At 43.5% G+C, this 17166-nt stretch overlaps 1 long non-coding RNA gene across 8 annotated transcripts in view; it reads left to right on the forward strand.

Annotated features, from left to right (window-relative positions):
• LOC109263954 (uncharacterized) overlaps positions 1-17166 on the forward strand; it is an 80815-nt gene that overhangs the window by 29078 nt on the left and 34571 nt on the right. For all 8 annotated transcript variants that reach the window (XR_002078500.2, XR_002078502.2, XR_002078506.2 and 5 more), the window contains 2 exons: positions 2254-2387; positions 9179-9244. This is a non-coding gene — a long non-coding RNA (uncharacterized LOC109263954). The remainder of the gene's footprint in view (positions 1-2253; positions 2388-9178; positions 9245-17166) is intronic.

The raw sequence follows: 17166 nt of genomic DNA on the forward strand, positions 1-17166 counted from the left end.
TCAGACCACTGTACTTTGCTTTTCTTTGCAGCACTTGTGACTAACTGAAGTTATTTTCTGTATCTATTTATTTTTTTTCTGCCTGTCTTGATTTTCTTGCTTAATATGTAATTCCGTTCTTGATAAATATTTTTTGAATAAATGAATGAATGAATGAATGAATAAAAGCTCCTATTAGTGGTGCTTATTCTGGGAAGTATGAGTAGAAGTGATAAGACTTACATTCTGCTTCTTATACATTAGGGCAATTTGACATTTTTTTTTTTCAATTTGACATACTTATATCAAGTATAAGCTAATTTTGCAACTAAGTTTAGAAAACATAAAAACGCATACACATGTTTATGCTTGGAATAGATTACTATAGACGTCTTTTCAGCTTTAGCATTCTATGATCTTAGATTTTCCAAATTATTCTGTTAAGATACAAAACAGGGTGCATAGCATAGCTTAGCTCTAAATGATAAGGTATCAAGACAGACTAAATGGATTCCTGTTTTCATTTGAGAATTAATGTAAATGCACGAATCAGTGCCAACATCTAACCCTTACAACATACTTGTACAGGTATCCCTTAATACACAAACTAATATGCGCACCTGTGTTCCCCTTCTTAATTTCTACAAACAGCGGGTCAAGAATATCAGTTCTTTCTGGACACCAGTCATGTGTACGAGAAAACAGAGGTGATATGATTTTGTGTATCGAGGGAGTGTGATGACTGTATGTGGATTGATTCTTCCCTTCTTCCTCTGGTCTCTGCGTACGAGGATGCAAAAGACTTGTTCCTATATCTCGGCCCTCACTTTGAGAGTAATTGCCTTTAAGTTTAGATGATTTGACTTATCTACCTTGAGTTCAGAGTGATCTTTAAACTTTTGATATGCCCTTTCCTTTTCCACAAAGTATTTTGACATCCTGCAAAGATACAGAAGATATACCAAGACAAGCTAAAAGCAGAAGGCAAAGAAAAGGGCCAGAGGGACACGAATATAAATGGAACCAGAAATGAGGGTTAAACAAAACTATGTCTCATGGAGACCTACACTCTTGTAAATGGAGTGCAAACACTGGCTGTAACCTTTCTCGGATCCAGTATAGAAGGGGAACACTGCTTGGATGACACCTTTTGCAGTATTTCTAACATAAAATAAATCAAATCCATTGTTTGTCGACCTAAGAAACCCCCATAGCGAAGCAGAAAGGGATTTCTGAAAGTTTCTGTAAAGATGTTATTCTTCGTCTCCTTCTTGCGGTGATGTTTACTCTCATTTCTTTTACTATAGGACAATGGCAGAACTCCAAGATGAAATTAGGTTAAGACAGTTCTATGGCGATGGGAGTGATGGTTGGGTGTGAAGCGGGAGTGGAGGTTGTGAATGACACTTTCATATAAACACATGGACCTTTAACACAACTGCACACATTTTCTTTCTTCAGTCATTCTAGGATGGGAACTGGCAGGCGTACTTCTCATTTTCTTTTCTGTACCAAATTAGAATGTGCCCCTAGGACTAAAGGAAATAGAGCTGGGGAGCCTGGTAGTTAAAAGCCAGTAAGAATCATTATTTCTGCCTCACTGGTCAGGCATATTTTGGGCAAATGAGTCAGCGCAGTGTGAGAGGGATGTTTGGGCTAGACTTTATCAGCAGTTACATACATTTTCCAGAGTTACTAAAAGCTGTCCAGGCTGGTTATTTAGAGCTCTGGGGAAGAGCAGGGCAGAGGAGGTGAGGGAACAGAGTGTATTTTGCGATTGGGACATCTCAGATTGGGCAAGCTCTCTGCTCTAGCTCTCTCTGAAATGCTCTCTTTATGGGGTTTATACTATCACTGTATAAATTGCTTAAATTGGCCAGAACCCCTGGGTTCTCAAGTCTGGAACATCTGACAAAGATTCCAGCCTGTCAAACCATTCTTCCATATCATATCGGTTTCTCGGGGCATTTGCCAGATGGGGGGTAAGCTATCCCGGTGGTTCGTTTTGATTCCTCAGACATTAACTAAGAATATATTATGTGCTTGATATGTATGTACGTGGTGCTTAAAGAGATGGGGAAGGTCAAAATGGGTTTGCAATCCTCAGGAAGCTCATAATATAATGGCAAAGACAGGCATGAGAACAACAGTCGGAGTAAAGAGTAGAAGGTCATCCGAGCGGAACAAAGTGCAGGGGTTCTGGAGCCTAAAAGAGAGGAGAGTGGGTTTTTTAGAAAAGGCTCTGGTGCTTTTTTTTTTTTTTTTTTTTTTGAGGGATCTAGCATTTTGAAGACACACAATTTAGCAGACATTCAAATTCGCTGAACAGATGAATTCAGAGGGGAGGTGGAGATCTCAGATGGAAGAGATGTTTGAGGAAGAAACTGCATGGAGGCCTGAAACGCATGGTAACAGGGTTGGCTGAATTGGGGCAGGGAACAGCCTGGAATGTTGTTGAAACCCAGAAGAACGCATTAAGCTTTGAAGAAACACTCACCTGTGGTTCAATGCTCTTAAAAAATTAGTTTCGAAGCACATATACACCCTCGGAAATAAAAGCAGACAAATTCTGTTGGAAGGTTGAGGTTCGCTAATGTAATATAATTTAATATTATAATGTGATAGGATATGACATGATATGATATAAAGTCAGGATTTTCTAAGGAAGGTTGTTGTAATTACTAGATCTCCCTTTTCATCGCCACCTACCTTTGTAGGCACACAGTCCTGTGGGGGGGTCTAAGGATAATATGTTTTATCATATTGTGTTGGTACACTAAAATGGGGGTAAATTGAGAGTTTAATGAAGAGACCCCACAGGGTGCCTGGGTGGCTCAGTCGGTTAAGCGTCCGACTTCAGCTCAGGTCACAATCTCACGGTCCGTGAGTTCGAGCCCCGCGTCAGGCTCTGGGCTGATGGCTTGGAGCCTGGAGCCTGCTTCTGATTCTGTGTCTCCCTCTCCCTCTGCCCCTCCCCTGTTCATGCTCTGTCTCTCTCTGTCTCAAAAATAAAAACATTTAAAAAAAAAATTAAAAAAAAAAAAGAGACCCTGTATACAATTGTGAGTGGGGTTAGAGAAGCCCCATTAACATTTGGGAGCCATGACTATTCTTAGCAGTAACTAGGCAAGGGAATGGAAAGGTCATCAAAACCCAGGAGTTGTGATGGTGAAGGGAGGGGTCACCAACAGGAGCTGTCACCTTCTGTGGAGGAATGTACTCACTGCCAACCTGTGACCTGGGAAGGAGTAGAGAGCATAAACCCCCCAAGCCCTGTCTCCTCCCAATCCCCTGCTGGTGTCTCCTCCCATGAGAAGTCTCTTCCCAATCAGAAGCCAGAGGGCATGGAAACCTATGAGGTAGCCCTCAGAGCTCAGTATCTTGCAGAGCAGGCCGAGAAAGATGGAGAAGGAACAGAGCCAGAGAAGTCCACATGGGGAAGCCCAAAGCTCGTCTTCCTCACAGAACCTTGGGAGGTCCCATTTTATTCACCTCATGACACCTTTGATTATCATGGCATCACAGGGGTGAATTTATGGGCTGCTCCGTAGAGCTTAAAGGGGCAAACTCCCCACATTGCAATACGCTAGGCTTTCCATCATGCAGAATTATCTGCAACTCGGGCTAACTCATTCTCCATCCTAGGTACTCATGTCCCATAAGCGGCTAGGGCTGTCATCATTTTCTCAAGTGTTGATGACGTGTGTAGGCACAATATCACTAGCTGGTGATAGTACCGGATGACATGGGGGCTCCCAAGACAGGTGGCTCTTGTGAACGTGCTGCACATCTATTTGTCTCCTTCATCCAAAACCAATTGTTACCCACCCAAACGCCTAAATCTCATACATCTCATCAAGCTGCAAGGGGGTAAAGAATTATCTATCTTGAATTATAAGGCAGGCTGTAAATAAACCTCCAAGTAAGATATTCAGATGTGTGTTCCCAAGGTCAGTACAATATGCCAGATGTGGGGAACGGAATTTTATATTCAATGTTTTTTTTCTAGGAGAACAAAAGGAGTGGAGGAGGGCTGTCAAGCCTTTGAGAAAGTGTTGCTCATTTCAGAAACCTCTAGCTAGGATACAAAGAGAGAGAGTCACACAGTTAAAGAAATATTCTCACCCTCAGAGAAGTTCACTCTAGTTTGATTTACGTATGAATGTATTAAGGGTAAATCCTCAACCACAAGCTCTCTTATATAAGAAATATTACACTATTGCCTTAAAAATAAATAAAATCTCACTTGGCAACTTCTAAAATTCTAGACTAAGAGGACATAAAATATCAACTCTATTGCCGTGCATTCTCCTCACCTCCAAGAGAACACGTGCTGGACATTGGTCCCCCTCAGCTACTGTGGCAGCCCTCTCCCCATCTGCTGCCAGGGATGGAATCCCAGCCTCCGGTTTTGGGGAAAATCACTGTTTCCATTCTCTTCCACGCACTGGGAATCTTTCAAAGGCACTCTGTCTCTCCCTTTCTCCATTGCATAACTTCAGTGCATTTAGCTTTTATTTTTTTTTAATGTTCGTTTATTTACTTATTTAGAGAGAGGAAGAGCATGCAGAGAAAGAGGAAGAGAGAGAGAATCCCAAGCAGTTTCCACGCTAAAGCGTGGAACCCGATGTGGGGGCTCCATCTCTTGACCAGGAGATCATGACCTGAGCCGCAATCAAGAGTCAAATGTTTGAGCTACTCAGGCACCCATAGCTTTTCTTCAATAGTAGGAAGAAAGGTTGCCCTCCAGAAACTGAGACTTTGAGTTCTGCTAAGTGGACCCGAGATAAGTGAAAGTAACGGCAATATAGTAAACAAGATAAAATACCTCTCATCCTTTCCAGATCTTTCAAGACAGAAAGAATCATTCCAAATTAATATGTACCGTTCCTGAAAGCTAGGGAAGTGAGTCCTGAGGGAGGGGATCTGGCCACACCCATCCCATCCCCGGTGGCAGCCACAGTCCAGCATTGCTGTGTCATGTGTGGTGGGGCAAGAGAAGACAAAGTACTAATTAGCACACTAGACTCTGCTGCAGTAACAGAAACTCTCAAGTCTCATGACATAGTAAAGCCTTCTCTTACGCATGGCACTCACCTTGGAGGCTTGTGCAGTTATTTATGGTAACGTGGGGATTCAGGCTCCTTCAGCCTATCCGGAGTTGCAGTAAAAGAAACAGGAGAGAAGAGGACCATGCAAAGGGGCCTCATGACCTCATCTGCAAGTCACATACGTTGCTCCCTCCGGCGTTCCGCTGTTGAGACCCAGTCACGTGGGCATATTTTAACTGCAAAAGAGACTGGGAAATATGCTTCTTTTACATGCCCGGAAAAAAAGGAGAATGGGGCTGGTGACATCTAGCCCGTCTGTGGCTCAGGTATTCTTGTGTGGTGTTCGGTGTAGAGCAGGATCATTGGGTAGCATGCACTTGGTAACACCAAGTGCTGAACGGAACAATTCAGGATTTTTCCTTTGTCTGTAAAAATCAATATCTAAAATTCTTTCAGATTTCTCTTCTCTCCAGCAACATGAAGAATTGCTCTAAAGTTACAGAAGTTATCTTAAAAATAGAAAAAGCTGATCAGGTATACACCGCACATTATTTACTGAAATAAACAAAGCAGTATTTTTAAAGCTATGACCAATGCCTCCTTCCTGGCTCTATTTTGATATTTTTGTGCAGAACACCTGTCGGCGTAGGAGTGCAGAGAGGTAGGAGAGATGCTGGGGAGGGCTCTAGGGGGTGGTGGAAATTCAAACACGGACTCTGGGCCCTTTCCAAGGGGTCTGGACATTAGTTAGAGGGTGAGGAGAAGTCTTATTTCAGGTAGGATGGTAACCTGACTCCTCCTGTCTGGAATATGGTCACCCATAGAAGTAGGCCCCACGTTGGTGAGTAAATGGTTCATCACGTGATCAAGACAAATGTTTGCCAGAAATTTATTTGTGCTTTAAATCAAGATGTCAGGTATGCTGCTATTTATACCAATTCAACTTAATCCACAGGAAAATTCCTGTTGTGTAAACCTCTTCCTTGAGCTATTTCCAGAATTAAATGTGACCAAATGGAACCACCTCCTTTCAAGGGAGCGTTTCGACAGTCGCTGCCTGGCATGGACTCCTAACAAACTTCTCCCTTCATCAGTGGATGTTTCAGCCACTTTCGGGCGGCCTTTAAGAATTTCTTACCCGACTGTAAACCCTGGACAACAGGGCTCTTCCAACAGCGACTTGATGGCAAAGGAGAGCCCACTGAGCCTGTGCCTTGACAAGAGGGAGCAGATTCCTGAATGTGACCGAGACAAAGTCCTTGGTGACCAGCTCATTTCTTCTGCTTATCAGACTGAGCTTGAAATGAACTTCCGATGAGAAGCCGTTCTGTGCCATCTCCCTCCTCCCTCCCATTCCTGGGAGGGCAATTTATTCAGGGACAGCGCTTTATTGCTGTTGATTCTTTCTTTTTCTGTTAACTCTTTAATGACTGCCCAAGAGCAGAGCCCGCCTTCCACATGTTGTATGCACCGTGGTGTCTGGTGGAGCTCCTTGCCCTCTACAGGAGAGAGAGAACTATTTGTTATAAGTACGAGAGCATGACCCAGGCTTCCCCAGTAATGCTCCGTGGGACTCCACTGAGTAAATCAATTAATGTTTTTGGCCCTTGGCTTCCTTATCCAAAAGTTGAAGAGGTTGGATGTCCTTTAGGTACCTTCCAGCTCTCAAGTCCATGAACACACGGGGTCACGTGGGGAGACCCGGTGCGATACCTAGTCTCTGAGTCAGGAGGATGTGTGTTTGAATCCCAACTCTGTTGCCGGCTGGCCAGGTGATCAGGGCAAGTCTTTTAGCTTCCCTAAAGAAAACGTTTTCAATTTCATGACTTCCTGGTGAGGAGCAGAAGACATTGAGGCAAAGGATCCAGCTCCTAGCAGACATTAACCAAACACAGGTTTACTACATGAGACCAGACGTAATTCTAGGCTAATACTAGAGGTCTCCAAGACAGAAGTTCTAAATGCAAATCACGATGTTGGTAAAGCACCTCTGATTTCAGGCACCTACTGTGGCCAGGTCTGGGGCTGATGCTGGGGATAAAAGATGCAAGCATGTACTACGAAACCACACAATTAAGCATATGGATGTGATCAACCATAATGAAGATGCAATAGATTGCTTTTTATTGGGGCTACCTTCTTCAGAAAGCCAACAACATAAGGCAAACAAGAAAACGGTCCTGAAAAGTAGGAACCATTTTATAGAGAGGGAAGCCAGAAAAATACACTTTTAAGTATTTTAACAAGACTTGGTAAGGTTGATCCTGGCCTCGACCTTCACCAACCCTGTGAAACTGCATGTGCTGGTGTCTGTGTCTGTGTCTGTGCCTGTGTGTGACCGTGTGTGCATATATGTGTGTGTGACAGTGTGTGCGTGATTCTGTGTGTGAGTGGTTGTGTCTGTATGTATGTGTGTGTGGGGGGGGTGCATGTACACACGTGTTCACACACTTACCCCTTCCAGAAAGCACTCCCGGGCTCCGCAGGCCTATTCACACACTCAGATGGCAATAGAATCAGCATCTGCTGTCTTTTCACACCAAGAGCAGTCTAGCACATTGATGTGAAAAGAAAACACATCCCTCAGTCAGCTCTGGGTAAAGGACAGAGATCGATAACTAACTATATTTCTCAAGTTGGTAACACTCGGCATCTTCTATGCAATGCTGCTGAAAGTTTTGCTCCCTCCTAAACACATGGGGTCGGCTGGCATAAAGAAGTAGATTTTCCCAGCCAGGTGCTCCCGAAAGGCAGCTGCCTGCTGGAAAAAGGCATGTGAGGCACTGAGTTAATTTAGCCATTGTGGGTACCTTACTTGGCCCCCTCGTTGGGTCTAGCCCTAGAATATAAAGGTGGGCTAGAGGCAGCTGATGAAGATGATGTACGGTGTCTTTGGAAATCATGATTCTCCCCGTGCTCTATCTCCACAGGGTGTCAAGGCCCACATTAACCTCATGCTTTGGGGACTTTGTATGAACGGACAATATTTCCATGCATTCATTTGTTTTATTGGTTTTGTCTTCACTGTGTGATTGCCATTTTTCTTAGTGCAAGCCGTTTGCTCTGTCCTCCATTGGCATAGTTAAGGGACGTGGCAGAGCAGAAAGCAGGAGTCACTGGCCAGAGTACCTGGCTTTTTCTTTCTTTCTTTTTTTAAGTTCATTTATTTATTTTGAGAGAGACAGAGACAGGGTGATTCATGGAGGGGCAGAGAGAGAGAGAGAGAGAGAGTCAGATGCTTAACCAACTGAGCCACCCAGGCGCCCCACTGGCTTTTACTTCACAAGCACTTATGAAGAGTCTAGGGCTTTGTGGAAAAATAAAGAGGTCAAGGGTATTTAGTGGCAAAGGCAGAGTGATCTGCAGAAGTAGAAGGCAGAGAGGGGCTCACGCGTGCCCTCCCACAGTCCACAAAGATCTGGCTGTGGGAAGAGAAAGATGGAGTACAGGCATCCTGGAACAGTGGCGATCAGCCTGGCTTCCCAAAATATCCTGACAAGGAGCCAAGACCCCAGAAAGGAACACTATGTGCAGTGTCCTGGCAAATAAAGCCACAAGTGGTGCTATGAAAGGGTCCTAGCAGGGGCGCCTGGGTGGCTCAGTCAGTTGAGTGTCTGACTCTTTGTTTTGGCTCAAGTCATGATCTCGTGGTTGTGAGATCGAGCCTGCTTGGGGCTCAGAGCTGACAGTGTGGAGCCTGCTTGGGATTCTCTCTCTCTCTCTCTCTCTCTCTCTCTCTCTCTCTCTCCCTCTCTCTCTGCCCCTCCCCGACTTGTGTTCTGCCTCCCTCTCACTCTCAAAATAAATAAATAAACATAAAATTTTTTAAAATTTTTAAATAAACAAAAGGAAGAAATGGTCCAAGTAGATGGGGATAATTGGCATCTCCAGTGTAGTGTAACTCAAGTGTGCCTAGCACCAAGACCTTGTTACTCAGGTCAAGAGTAACAAGAGGCCTGGTATGAGGGAAGTGCTAGAATAAAATTGGGCTGGCTTCTATAAAATAAGGAGATGCAGTATTTTTTTTTTTTTTGGACACCTGAGTTTATGAGCTGTCAGTCCTACTACATATGGAAGACTAATAACATTTTCCAGATTAGCAATTGATTTTTATTGTCTGTTTTGATTCTGCTTCCGGACACTCCAAGGTCCCCTCTACACACCTGAAGAGGAAGCCGTACAAGAGATCCAAGAGTCATGCTGGGACTGTGTAGGTATGTGAGTTTCACTCTGGTGATGATGACTCTTTCTTTCCTTCCATGAGGTGTTTACTTCTGTTAGTTAGGACTGTACATCCTAAGGGCATGATAAATCTCCAGCTGATGATTTCTGCTGCTTTCTCCTTTGGCTTAATACCTTTGTTTCTACAATATCTGGGTAGCGCAGGTATGTTGGTGTGGGGTACAGTTCCCAAGGACTGCTGTCTCTAGAAAACAGGGCTTGGAATCAACTCTTTGTGTTCCCTTCCTTCCTTCCTTCCTTTCTTCCTTTCTTCCTTCCCCCATTCCTTCTTGCTTTTGTTTTTTCCTCTTTTCACATTCATTGAGTTCCTAAAATAGATCATGTTCTAGGTTCACTGCTGGAAATCCAATGATGGGCAAGTTTGGCGTAATTTGTGCCCTCTGGACTCTATATTTTAATGGGTAAATACAGCTAAGTGAACAGGCAACTACAGTCCTATACCATGAATGTTCATATATAGCGCTAAGAATATTATTGTAGCACAGCAAACTTGTTCATGAAAAGGGGCGGGGGGGAACCAGGAAAAGCTCCCTAAAGGAAATAATTACTAGAAAATGCTATCCAAGTGTAAGGAAGTCGAGGTAGGAGAGCAGAGTTAGGAGAGAGGGAATGGTGAGCTAGGAAGAGAAAGGGAAGGCATGGAGTGTTAAGGGTATGTCTTTTTAAGTTTATTTATGTTTGTTTGTTTATTTATTTATAAATGTTTGTTTGTTTGTTTGTTTGTTTAGAGAGAGAACATGAGCAGAGTGAGGGGCAGAGAGAGAAGGAGAGAAAGAGAATCCCAAGCACGCTCCACGCTGTCAGCGCAGAGCCTGACATGGGGCTCAAATTCACAAACCATGAGATCATGATCTGAGCCGAAATCGGATGCTCAACTGAATGAGCTGCCTTTTTAGGTATAGTTAATAAATCGATAGTGTTTACTGTAGCCAACCCTATGGAGTAGATAGCATTATCTACATTTTACAGATAGGGAAATTGAGGCTCCACGACACTAAGAAGTTTGCCCAAGGAGTTCAGTGTGGCTGCTCCTGCATTAAAGCGATTTTCTGTATCATGACTCCACAGGCATTGTCAGGTTAGGAAAGCCAGAGTCCCCAAGAGCAGGAATCTCAGCACAGGGTTCGATGGATTGACTACCAAGACGGCACCTAGGTGGAGAACCAGGGCACTCTGGTCCGAGTGTCACTGAGTGCTGCTCTGTCCTCAGGTGCTGGGCCCAGCCGCAGTCAATTCTCTGCTTTGTTTTCCCCCAAGCATGTCTCATTACCTTGAAACTTATTTTTGTCAACTGTTTGCTGAGTAAGGCCTTTTCACTTAGAGAGTTTAAACAGGAAACTGTCGTCAAGGTTCTACCCAAATTACCATACACTGTGAGGGAAAAAAAAAATCTAAAAAGCAATTCTTAAGTTGCAGATTCATTATGATCCCCTCATGAATTAATTGAATAAAGCATAGTTTGAAGAACAATAACGAAGTTGAAAATAATTTGTTTCAAATTTGGTAATTTTGGTACCCCGCCTTTGGTACCCCTACTTCATTTGAGTGTTTTTGTCTCGTGGCCATGCCCCCACCCCCACTCCTTTATTTCGTTGATGTTTTCTTGCTTTACAATTTCTCTTACTTATTTGGCTTACTTGACAACATTTGGTGAGACAAGGCTAAGAATATCTAAGAATAGCTAATATTTGGGTAGCTTTTGAATTTTATGATCACATGCCTCTCTTGGAATGTTACAGTTAAGAAACTTGTAAGTAGCAAAGTCTGCATGGAGCCAAGTCATGCCATGTGCTTCCTACTCCCCTCAACTATCCATGTGGGAGAATTTGGTTTGTAATGACAATCAAGGGCTACCCTGAAGTGTCAGGAGGCAACTGAGAATTATAGACCACAGATGCCCTTTGATGTGATGTGATGTCATTCCTTCATCCATTCATCCAGCATTACTGAGTGCCAGGTCTATGCCAGTCCCAAGTGTACTTAATCTGCCATCAGCCGACACACAGGTCCACAGAGAGACAAGCTCTAAAATAGATGTATGTGTGAAGGGCTCTCTGCGAGTGTGGGCAATGCTTTTTTAGAGAAAGGAAACAGTGCTGGCCCTTGAACATGAAGAAAGAGCAGCAGAAAATTCTAGGCGAAGGGAACGTGCAACATCAGAGGTATGGTCAGGAGGTAACAGGTTATGGGATACTCAGAAATTGTGGTAGCCAGCTTCCAATGATCCTCAACTCCTTGGGGAGATGATTCATGCCCTTGTGTAGTCCCCTCCCACACCAGAGCAAGGCTGGACTATATGGCTAGTAGACTACTATAGATGTAATGGCATGTGACTGACAAGTCTAGTTGTAAAAGACATTGTGTCTTCCACCTCGGTCTTTTGGATTGCTCATTCTGGGAGAAGTCAGTCGCCATATTGTAAGAACTCTGTGGAGAGGGCCATGAGGGAAGGAAGTAAGGTTTCTCACTAACAGCCAGCACCAACTTGTCAGCCATGAGGGTGGGCCACCCTGGAGGAAGCAGATCGTCCAGCCTTCCTCAAGGCTTCAGGTGACTGCAGTCCTAGCTGACCTCTGACTACAACTTTAAAAGGGACTCTGAGCCAGAATTCCCAAGCCAAGCTGCTCCTGAGTTCCTGACAAATAGAAACCGTAAGATAATAAATAATTACTGTTGTTTGAAGCCACTAAGTTTTGGGGTGATTTGCTGCACAAAAACAGGCAACACCAAACACTTCAGTGCATTTCAGTCCCACCAGTTGCTCACATGGGTCCCCAATGATTGACCCGATATGCTAGTGCCGATGACCGTTCATAAGTCATGAACCCTTGGGCCATTCATGGGGTGATTCTGCTTGTGTGTTCAATGCCAGAAAAAAGTCATTTCAGATATGGATTAGCATCCCTTCTTTGTTCCAACCTTTATAGAAAATGCAAACTATTTCAGAATATTTCACCTCTTCTTTCCCTTCATTTGTGATTTGGATAAGCAACGGTACCCAGAGGCTGAGCAAAAAAGCAGCAAAAGAGGAAGAAACAATGGCTGTGACTAATCTATAGGCTGGAAAATCCACTCTGAATCACTAAGAAGGAATTAAGGAATCTGTGTGCGTATGGTAGTTCAACCCTAGCACTTTTCCTTCTTGTGTGTTCCTGTGCCATGTCCCCAGACATTCCTGCCTGGTGCCTCAGAGAGTCCGTTTACCAGGCAGTGGTTGTTCCCGAGACAGGCCTGCTTGCTGCTGTTCTTGCATAGTTGTACCTCGCTAGTAGTCTGAGACCATTGCTCCTTTACTCTGACTCTTTCTAGCCCTTCCAGGATATGCCCACTCCCACCAGGGCATGCCCAGACTCAGGCCCACTTATCCCTAAAGATAGTCCTAATCAGAACAGAAATCCTGTTAGAGCTTCCAGCCCACAAGTTCATGAAGTCTGTCAACTCTGAGATCTGTTTTGCATGGGCAGGCTCTGGGCATACCTGAAGTCACTAATATGTATCATCCCAATTTCTCTTCTCTCCTTGCCCTATGCCAGTCTATGTCTCAGGATGTGGCTTGTGCCTCAGTTTCTCTAACAAGCACTCTTGATCTCTACTTAGACTAGCACCGTGTCCCACAATTTAGAGAGAAGTATGCAAGGTCCCCATGTTGCTGTGGCTCTCCATAACCCCTTCCTCTCCTTGAGGACTAGTTGCCGCAGCCCATCACCTCTTTCACAAACTGCTGCCTTGTAAGTAGGAGGAATACCTGGAACCACAATCTGGCTGTCTGCCTGACTCTTTTCTGTGCCTTATACCACCCACTGCACAGGATTCTTCTCACAAATAGGAATTTCCTGGGTCATACTTGAGCTCATCAAAATTTTCAGACACTGGACAAGTCCCAGTCCTATCAGGTTTCCTGGCTGGCCCACAAATACACATATTTCCTCTCTTTGTTGCAAGTTGCCCAGACAAACCCTTAGGTGTCCCAGCATGCCCTGCACTGGCACTCCATGAGTGATGACAACATCTTGACTTCCTGGGGTCCTTTGAAAAAGAAAATCGTTGGATTTAGGATTTAGTTCCTACTGCTCTTACCTTACCATCTAAGTAGGGATTTATTATCAAGACCTTTTTCGTGGAAGGTGAAGCAGGAACAGTGGTGATATCAGATGAGGGGATGTGGGACCAGGATCCTTAGTGGCATGTACCCTAATTATCTATCTTGGGGGAGGATGCTTCCAGAACTCTAGAGTACTCTAGTTCTGCGGTGAGCCAAGTCATGGAGAGGGAATAGAGCAGATTTTACTGCCCCCATAATCTCCATTTGCACCTTTATGAAAGCCACACAAAATAAAATCCACATGCAAGTAGTGTTATGGAAACATAACTTCAATACAAATTCCCTTGTTGTCTTTGAAGGGTCAGTTTGTGGTTCTGCTAAGATCCCTAAGCCTCCCCTGAAGAATCCACTGCTCCACACTTTTTTATCTCCTTCAAGAAAATGAGTCTTCCAGTTTCACTGTGCCTGGAATTCAGGACTTCTCCTGAGAAATTCTTCACTTGCCAAGACCCAGGTCAAAAGTCATCTCCTTAAACAACCAGTACCAATCTTAGTTTTCACCTCTTCTTTGGGGCTTCCACAGACCCTTCTTCATATCTCTGTGATGGTGCCTTTTATATTTTATGTTAATTTATTTTGCTACAGAATTATACTTATAAGCTTGCTGAATCATGGAGGGTGAGCTTCATGCCTCATCCGATTTTGAAACCCTAGCAATTCACAAGTACATATTAGGTGCTCAGTCTTTAAAATGGTAATTGACCCTGGACGTTAACTTCAAGCCAGCACTCTTGTGCCTTTGGAAAGGCGGTATGACTTTTTCTTGTGTGCACATGCCACCTCTTACCTCTGTCACTTGACTCATTTAGTACCTGAACCTGGCATGTCTCACACCCCCTTTGCCTGGCTAATGCCTGCTCATTCTTAAGACTTGGCTTAGGTACTACCCGTCAAATTTGGGAAGCCTTCCTTGACCCATTTAGGTTGTTTTTGACAATCCCTCTTAGGAATTGACGTAGAAAATTCCCTCTTAGGAATTGACGTAGAAAATTCCCTGTGAGCATACTTCTAATGCTACGGCCCGTTGTCCTAGATTATCTGTATGTGATCGCTCCTTCGTGAGACTATGAGTCTCTGCGTAGCAATTCCCCACACACAGCTCAGTAACAAGAAAATGTTTATAGAAGAAGCCAATGAATGCATGGAAAATTTTTGCTGACTACCAATCTTGATCCTTACTAACATCTAGGAAAACCTGTCCACTGGGAAGATTAGTATCTAGTGGCAATTTTGTAAACCTCTGATCCTTAAGACCTCCAGATTAGAAACCACAAGAGAAGCTGAAGGGGGGGAGGGTATTCCTCACTCCTGCTTTCCAGCTCCTGCATTCACAGTTCTAGGCTTGAATTTAGAATGAGATGGCAGGAATGAATTGTGTCACACGCTGCCTGCTGTCAGTTGAATTCAATTATAATTTATTGATTGCTTAGGTCGTCAGAGGCCATCATCATAACCAAATGCCATGGCCTTATTATGGCCCCTGCACTCATTCATCTTGCACAAATGGACATTCACATACTGAGCAACTGTTGAGAAGGCCATTCCCAAGCTGTGCAGATTAATGCTGATTTCTGATTAGTCCCAGATTATGTCTCTGGGCTGACATTGTAACTGGCATTCTTCATTTAAGGAAAAAATGACAGCACAAGCTGTTATAGGGTTTGCATGACTTTCTTTAACTTTCTCAGTATGTTTCAACATTCTTTTCACTTTCCTCTAAGACTAGGACAATTTTTGCCTTTTTTGCCACATTGGTTTTTCTTCTTTTAAAAGATCTGGTTATAGTTGGGTATCAATCTCTGTTGTCCTCTAAATTTTATTGTCATTTAAAAATGGGAATATTGGGGCACTTGATAGTCGGTAGAGCATGCAAGTCTTGATCACAGAATCATTAGTTCAAGCCCCACGTTGGGCGTACAACTTACTTTTTAAAAAAGGAGATCTTAAACAAACAAACAAACAAATAAATAAAATGGGGTTATTTCTGTTCTTTTTTTCCTTTTAAAAATGTACAATAGCAAATTTCAGATTGTTTAACCACTTTATGACATATAAAAAGCCATACATATTTACTGCAGAAAATTTGATGGGTTTTAGGTAAGTATACACCTTGGAAGCTATCACCACTATCAAGGTTGTACTCATACTCATTGCCTCCCCAAGTTTCCTCCTCCCACAAAAATGAAATTTACGGACTATATAATAACATACATAGATATTATATTTATCTAAAATACCAGTTCTGTATTCACAGAGGGATAAATTCATTTAATTAAGAAATAAGGTCTCTGAGTGATGTTTGTTCTCTGTAAATGTTAACAGATGAATTGGAATTTACATTTTGCAAGTCGATGTTTCTTACTAAGAAGCCTTGCCATCTAAAAAGCATTTCCTGTTCTGTTTCCAGTTAAAGTGTTGCAGTCTGGGGCTCTTCCCGTGATAAGCACTTTCCAATCACAGTGAACATGTTCCAGGTGGCCTTGTTTGGTTGTAAGGGACGGAGGGTAATCTCAGAATAACTCAGATAAAGAAAGCTTTATTTTACTTGGCAGGAAGCTCAGCATCATTGCACCTCATGAGAATAGGGCTGGAACTCACTCAACTGCACGGCACCTGCTTCTCCCTGCACATCTGCTAAATGCTTCTCTCTCTACCAACTGGCATCTTCTTCCCCTGCTCTTCTTTCTTGTGTGTTACATACCGTATTTTGAATTGCTGTGCCCCCAACTCAACATCATGAAGTTTCATTTACCATCTAGCCCTATGTCTCAGGTTCAAAATTGTCTATATCTAAATTCCTAAGAATGGAATCTGACTCACCCAGCCCATCTTTCTGAGCCAGACCTCGTAAGTGATTGGCCACTGGCCAGCTGGTACATACCTCTCTGGGTAAGAGGTTGAGCCTTGCTCCAATCAGCTGTGACAGTAGTGGGGGGTCATCCAATATGAACATGACTTGGTTAGGCAGAGAAATTGAAAATGGAAAAGTGCATCACAAGGAGGTAAGGTTGAAGTATAAATTTATCCGGAGATTTGCTTAGGCATGAAAACAATGTTTCTTTGTGCCTGTATCGTCTATCTGCATGGGATATCAGGACAAGTGTAGTCATCACTCACTCCTCATGACCTGCAAAGACTTAAGATCCTCCTACCAAGAGGTTTCAAGAGACTCGTGCAGAAAAAAAAAACAGAACCGGAACCAACGTTGACTTCCTGCCAATACAAAAACTTGCTTGAAAGTGACAGAATCTCATTTCAAACCAGCTTAAGCCAGAAGGTTTGCTGCCCACACAACCCAATTACAGAAAGAAAGGGATTACAGCTGACCTCAGAAACCCATGGAACAGGGCTCCGATGCTCTCTGTCTGCCAGGAATCTCAGTCTCCACCTCTGGCCTCTGCATCCCTCCGTGTGGGTTTCATTGTTTTCAAACAGAACGATCCTACCTAGAGCGTTTGCTCAGGGCTCTACCACATCCTTGAAGATTTGCCATCAGAGGCGAAAGAAGATTTTAAAAATCCTGGAGAAGGATGCTGATTGATGCAGCTTAGTCATAGTTCTTCAGAGAGACAGAACAAGCAGGATGCATATACGTGTGTGTGTGTGTGTGTGTGTGTGCATGTATCTCCAGAGTTTTATTTTAAGGAATTGGCTCACCCAACTGTGGGTACTGACGAGTCTAAGATTTGTAGGGCAGGCTGGCAGACTGGAAATTTAAGCAAGAGTTAATATTGCAGTGTTGGGAGAGGATTTCTTCTTTGGAAAACCCCGGGTTTTGCTCTAAAGGCTGAT

This window comes from Panthera pardus, unplaced genomic scaffold (assembly GCF_024362965.1).
Source record: "Panthera pardus isolate Hobbes unplaced genomic scaffold, ASM2436296v1 HiC_scaffold_8, whole genome shotgun sequence".
Lineage (NCBI taxonomy): Eukaryota > Metazoa > Chordata > Mammalia > Carnivora > Felidae > Panthera > Panthera pardus.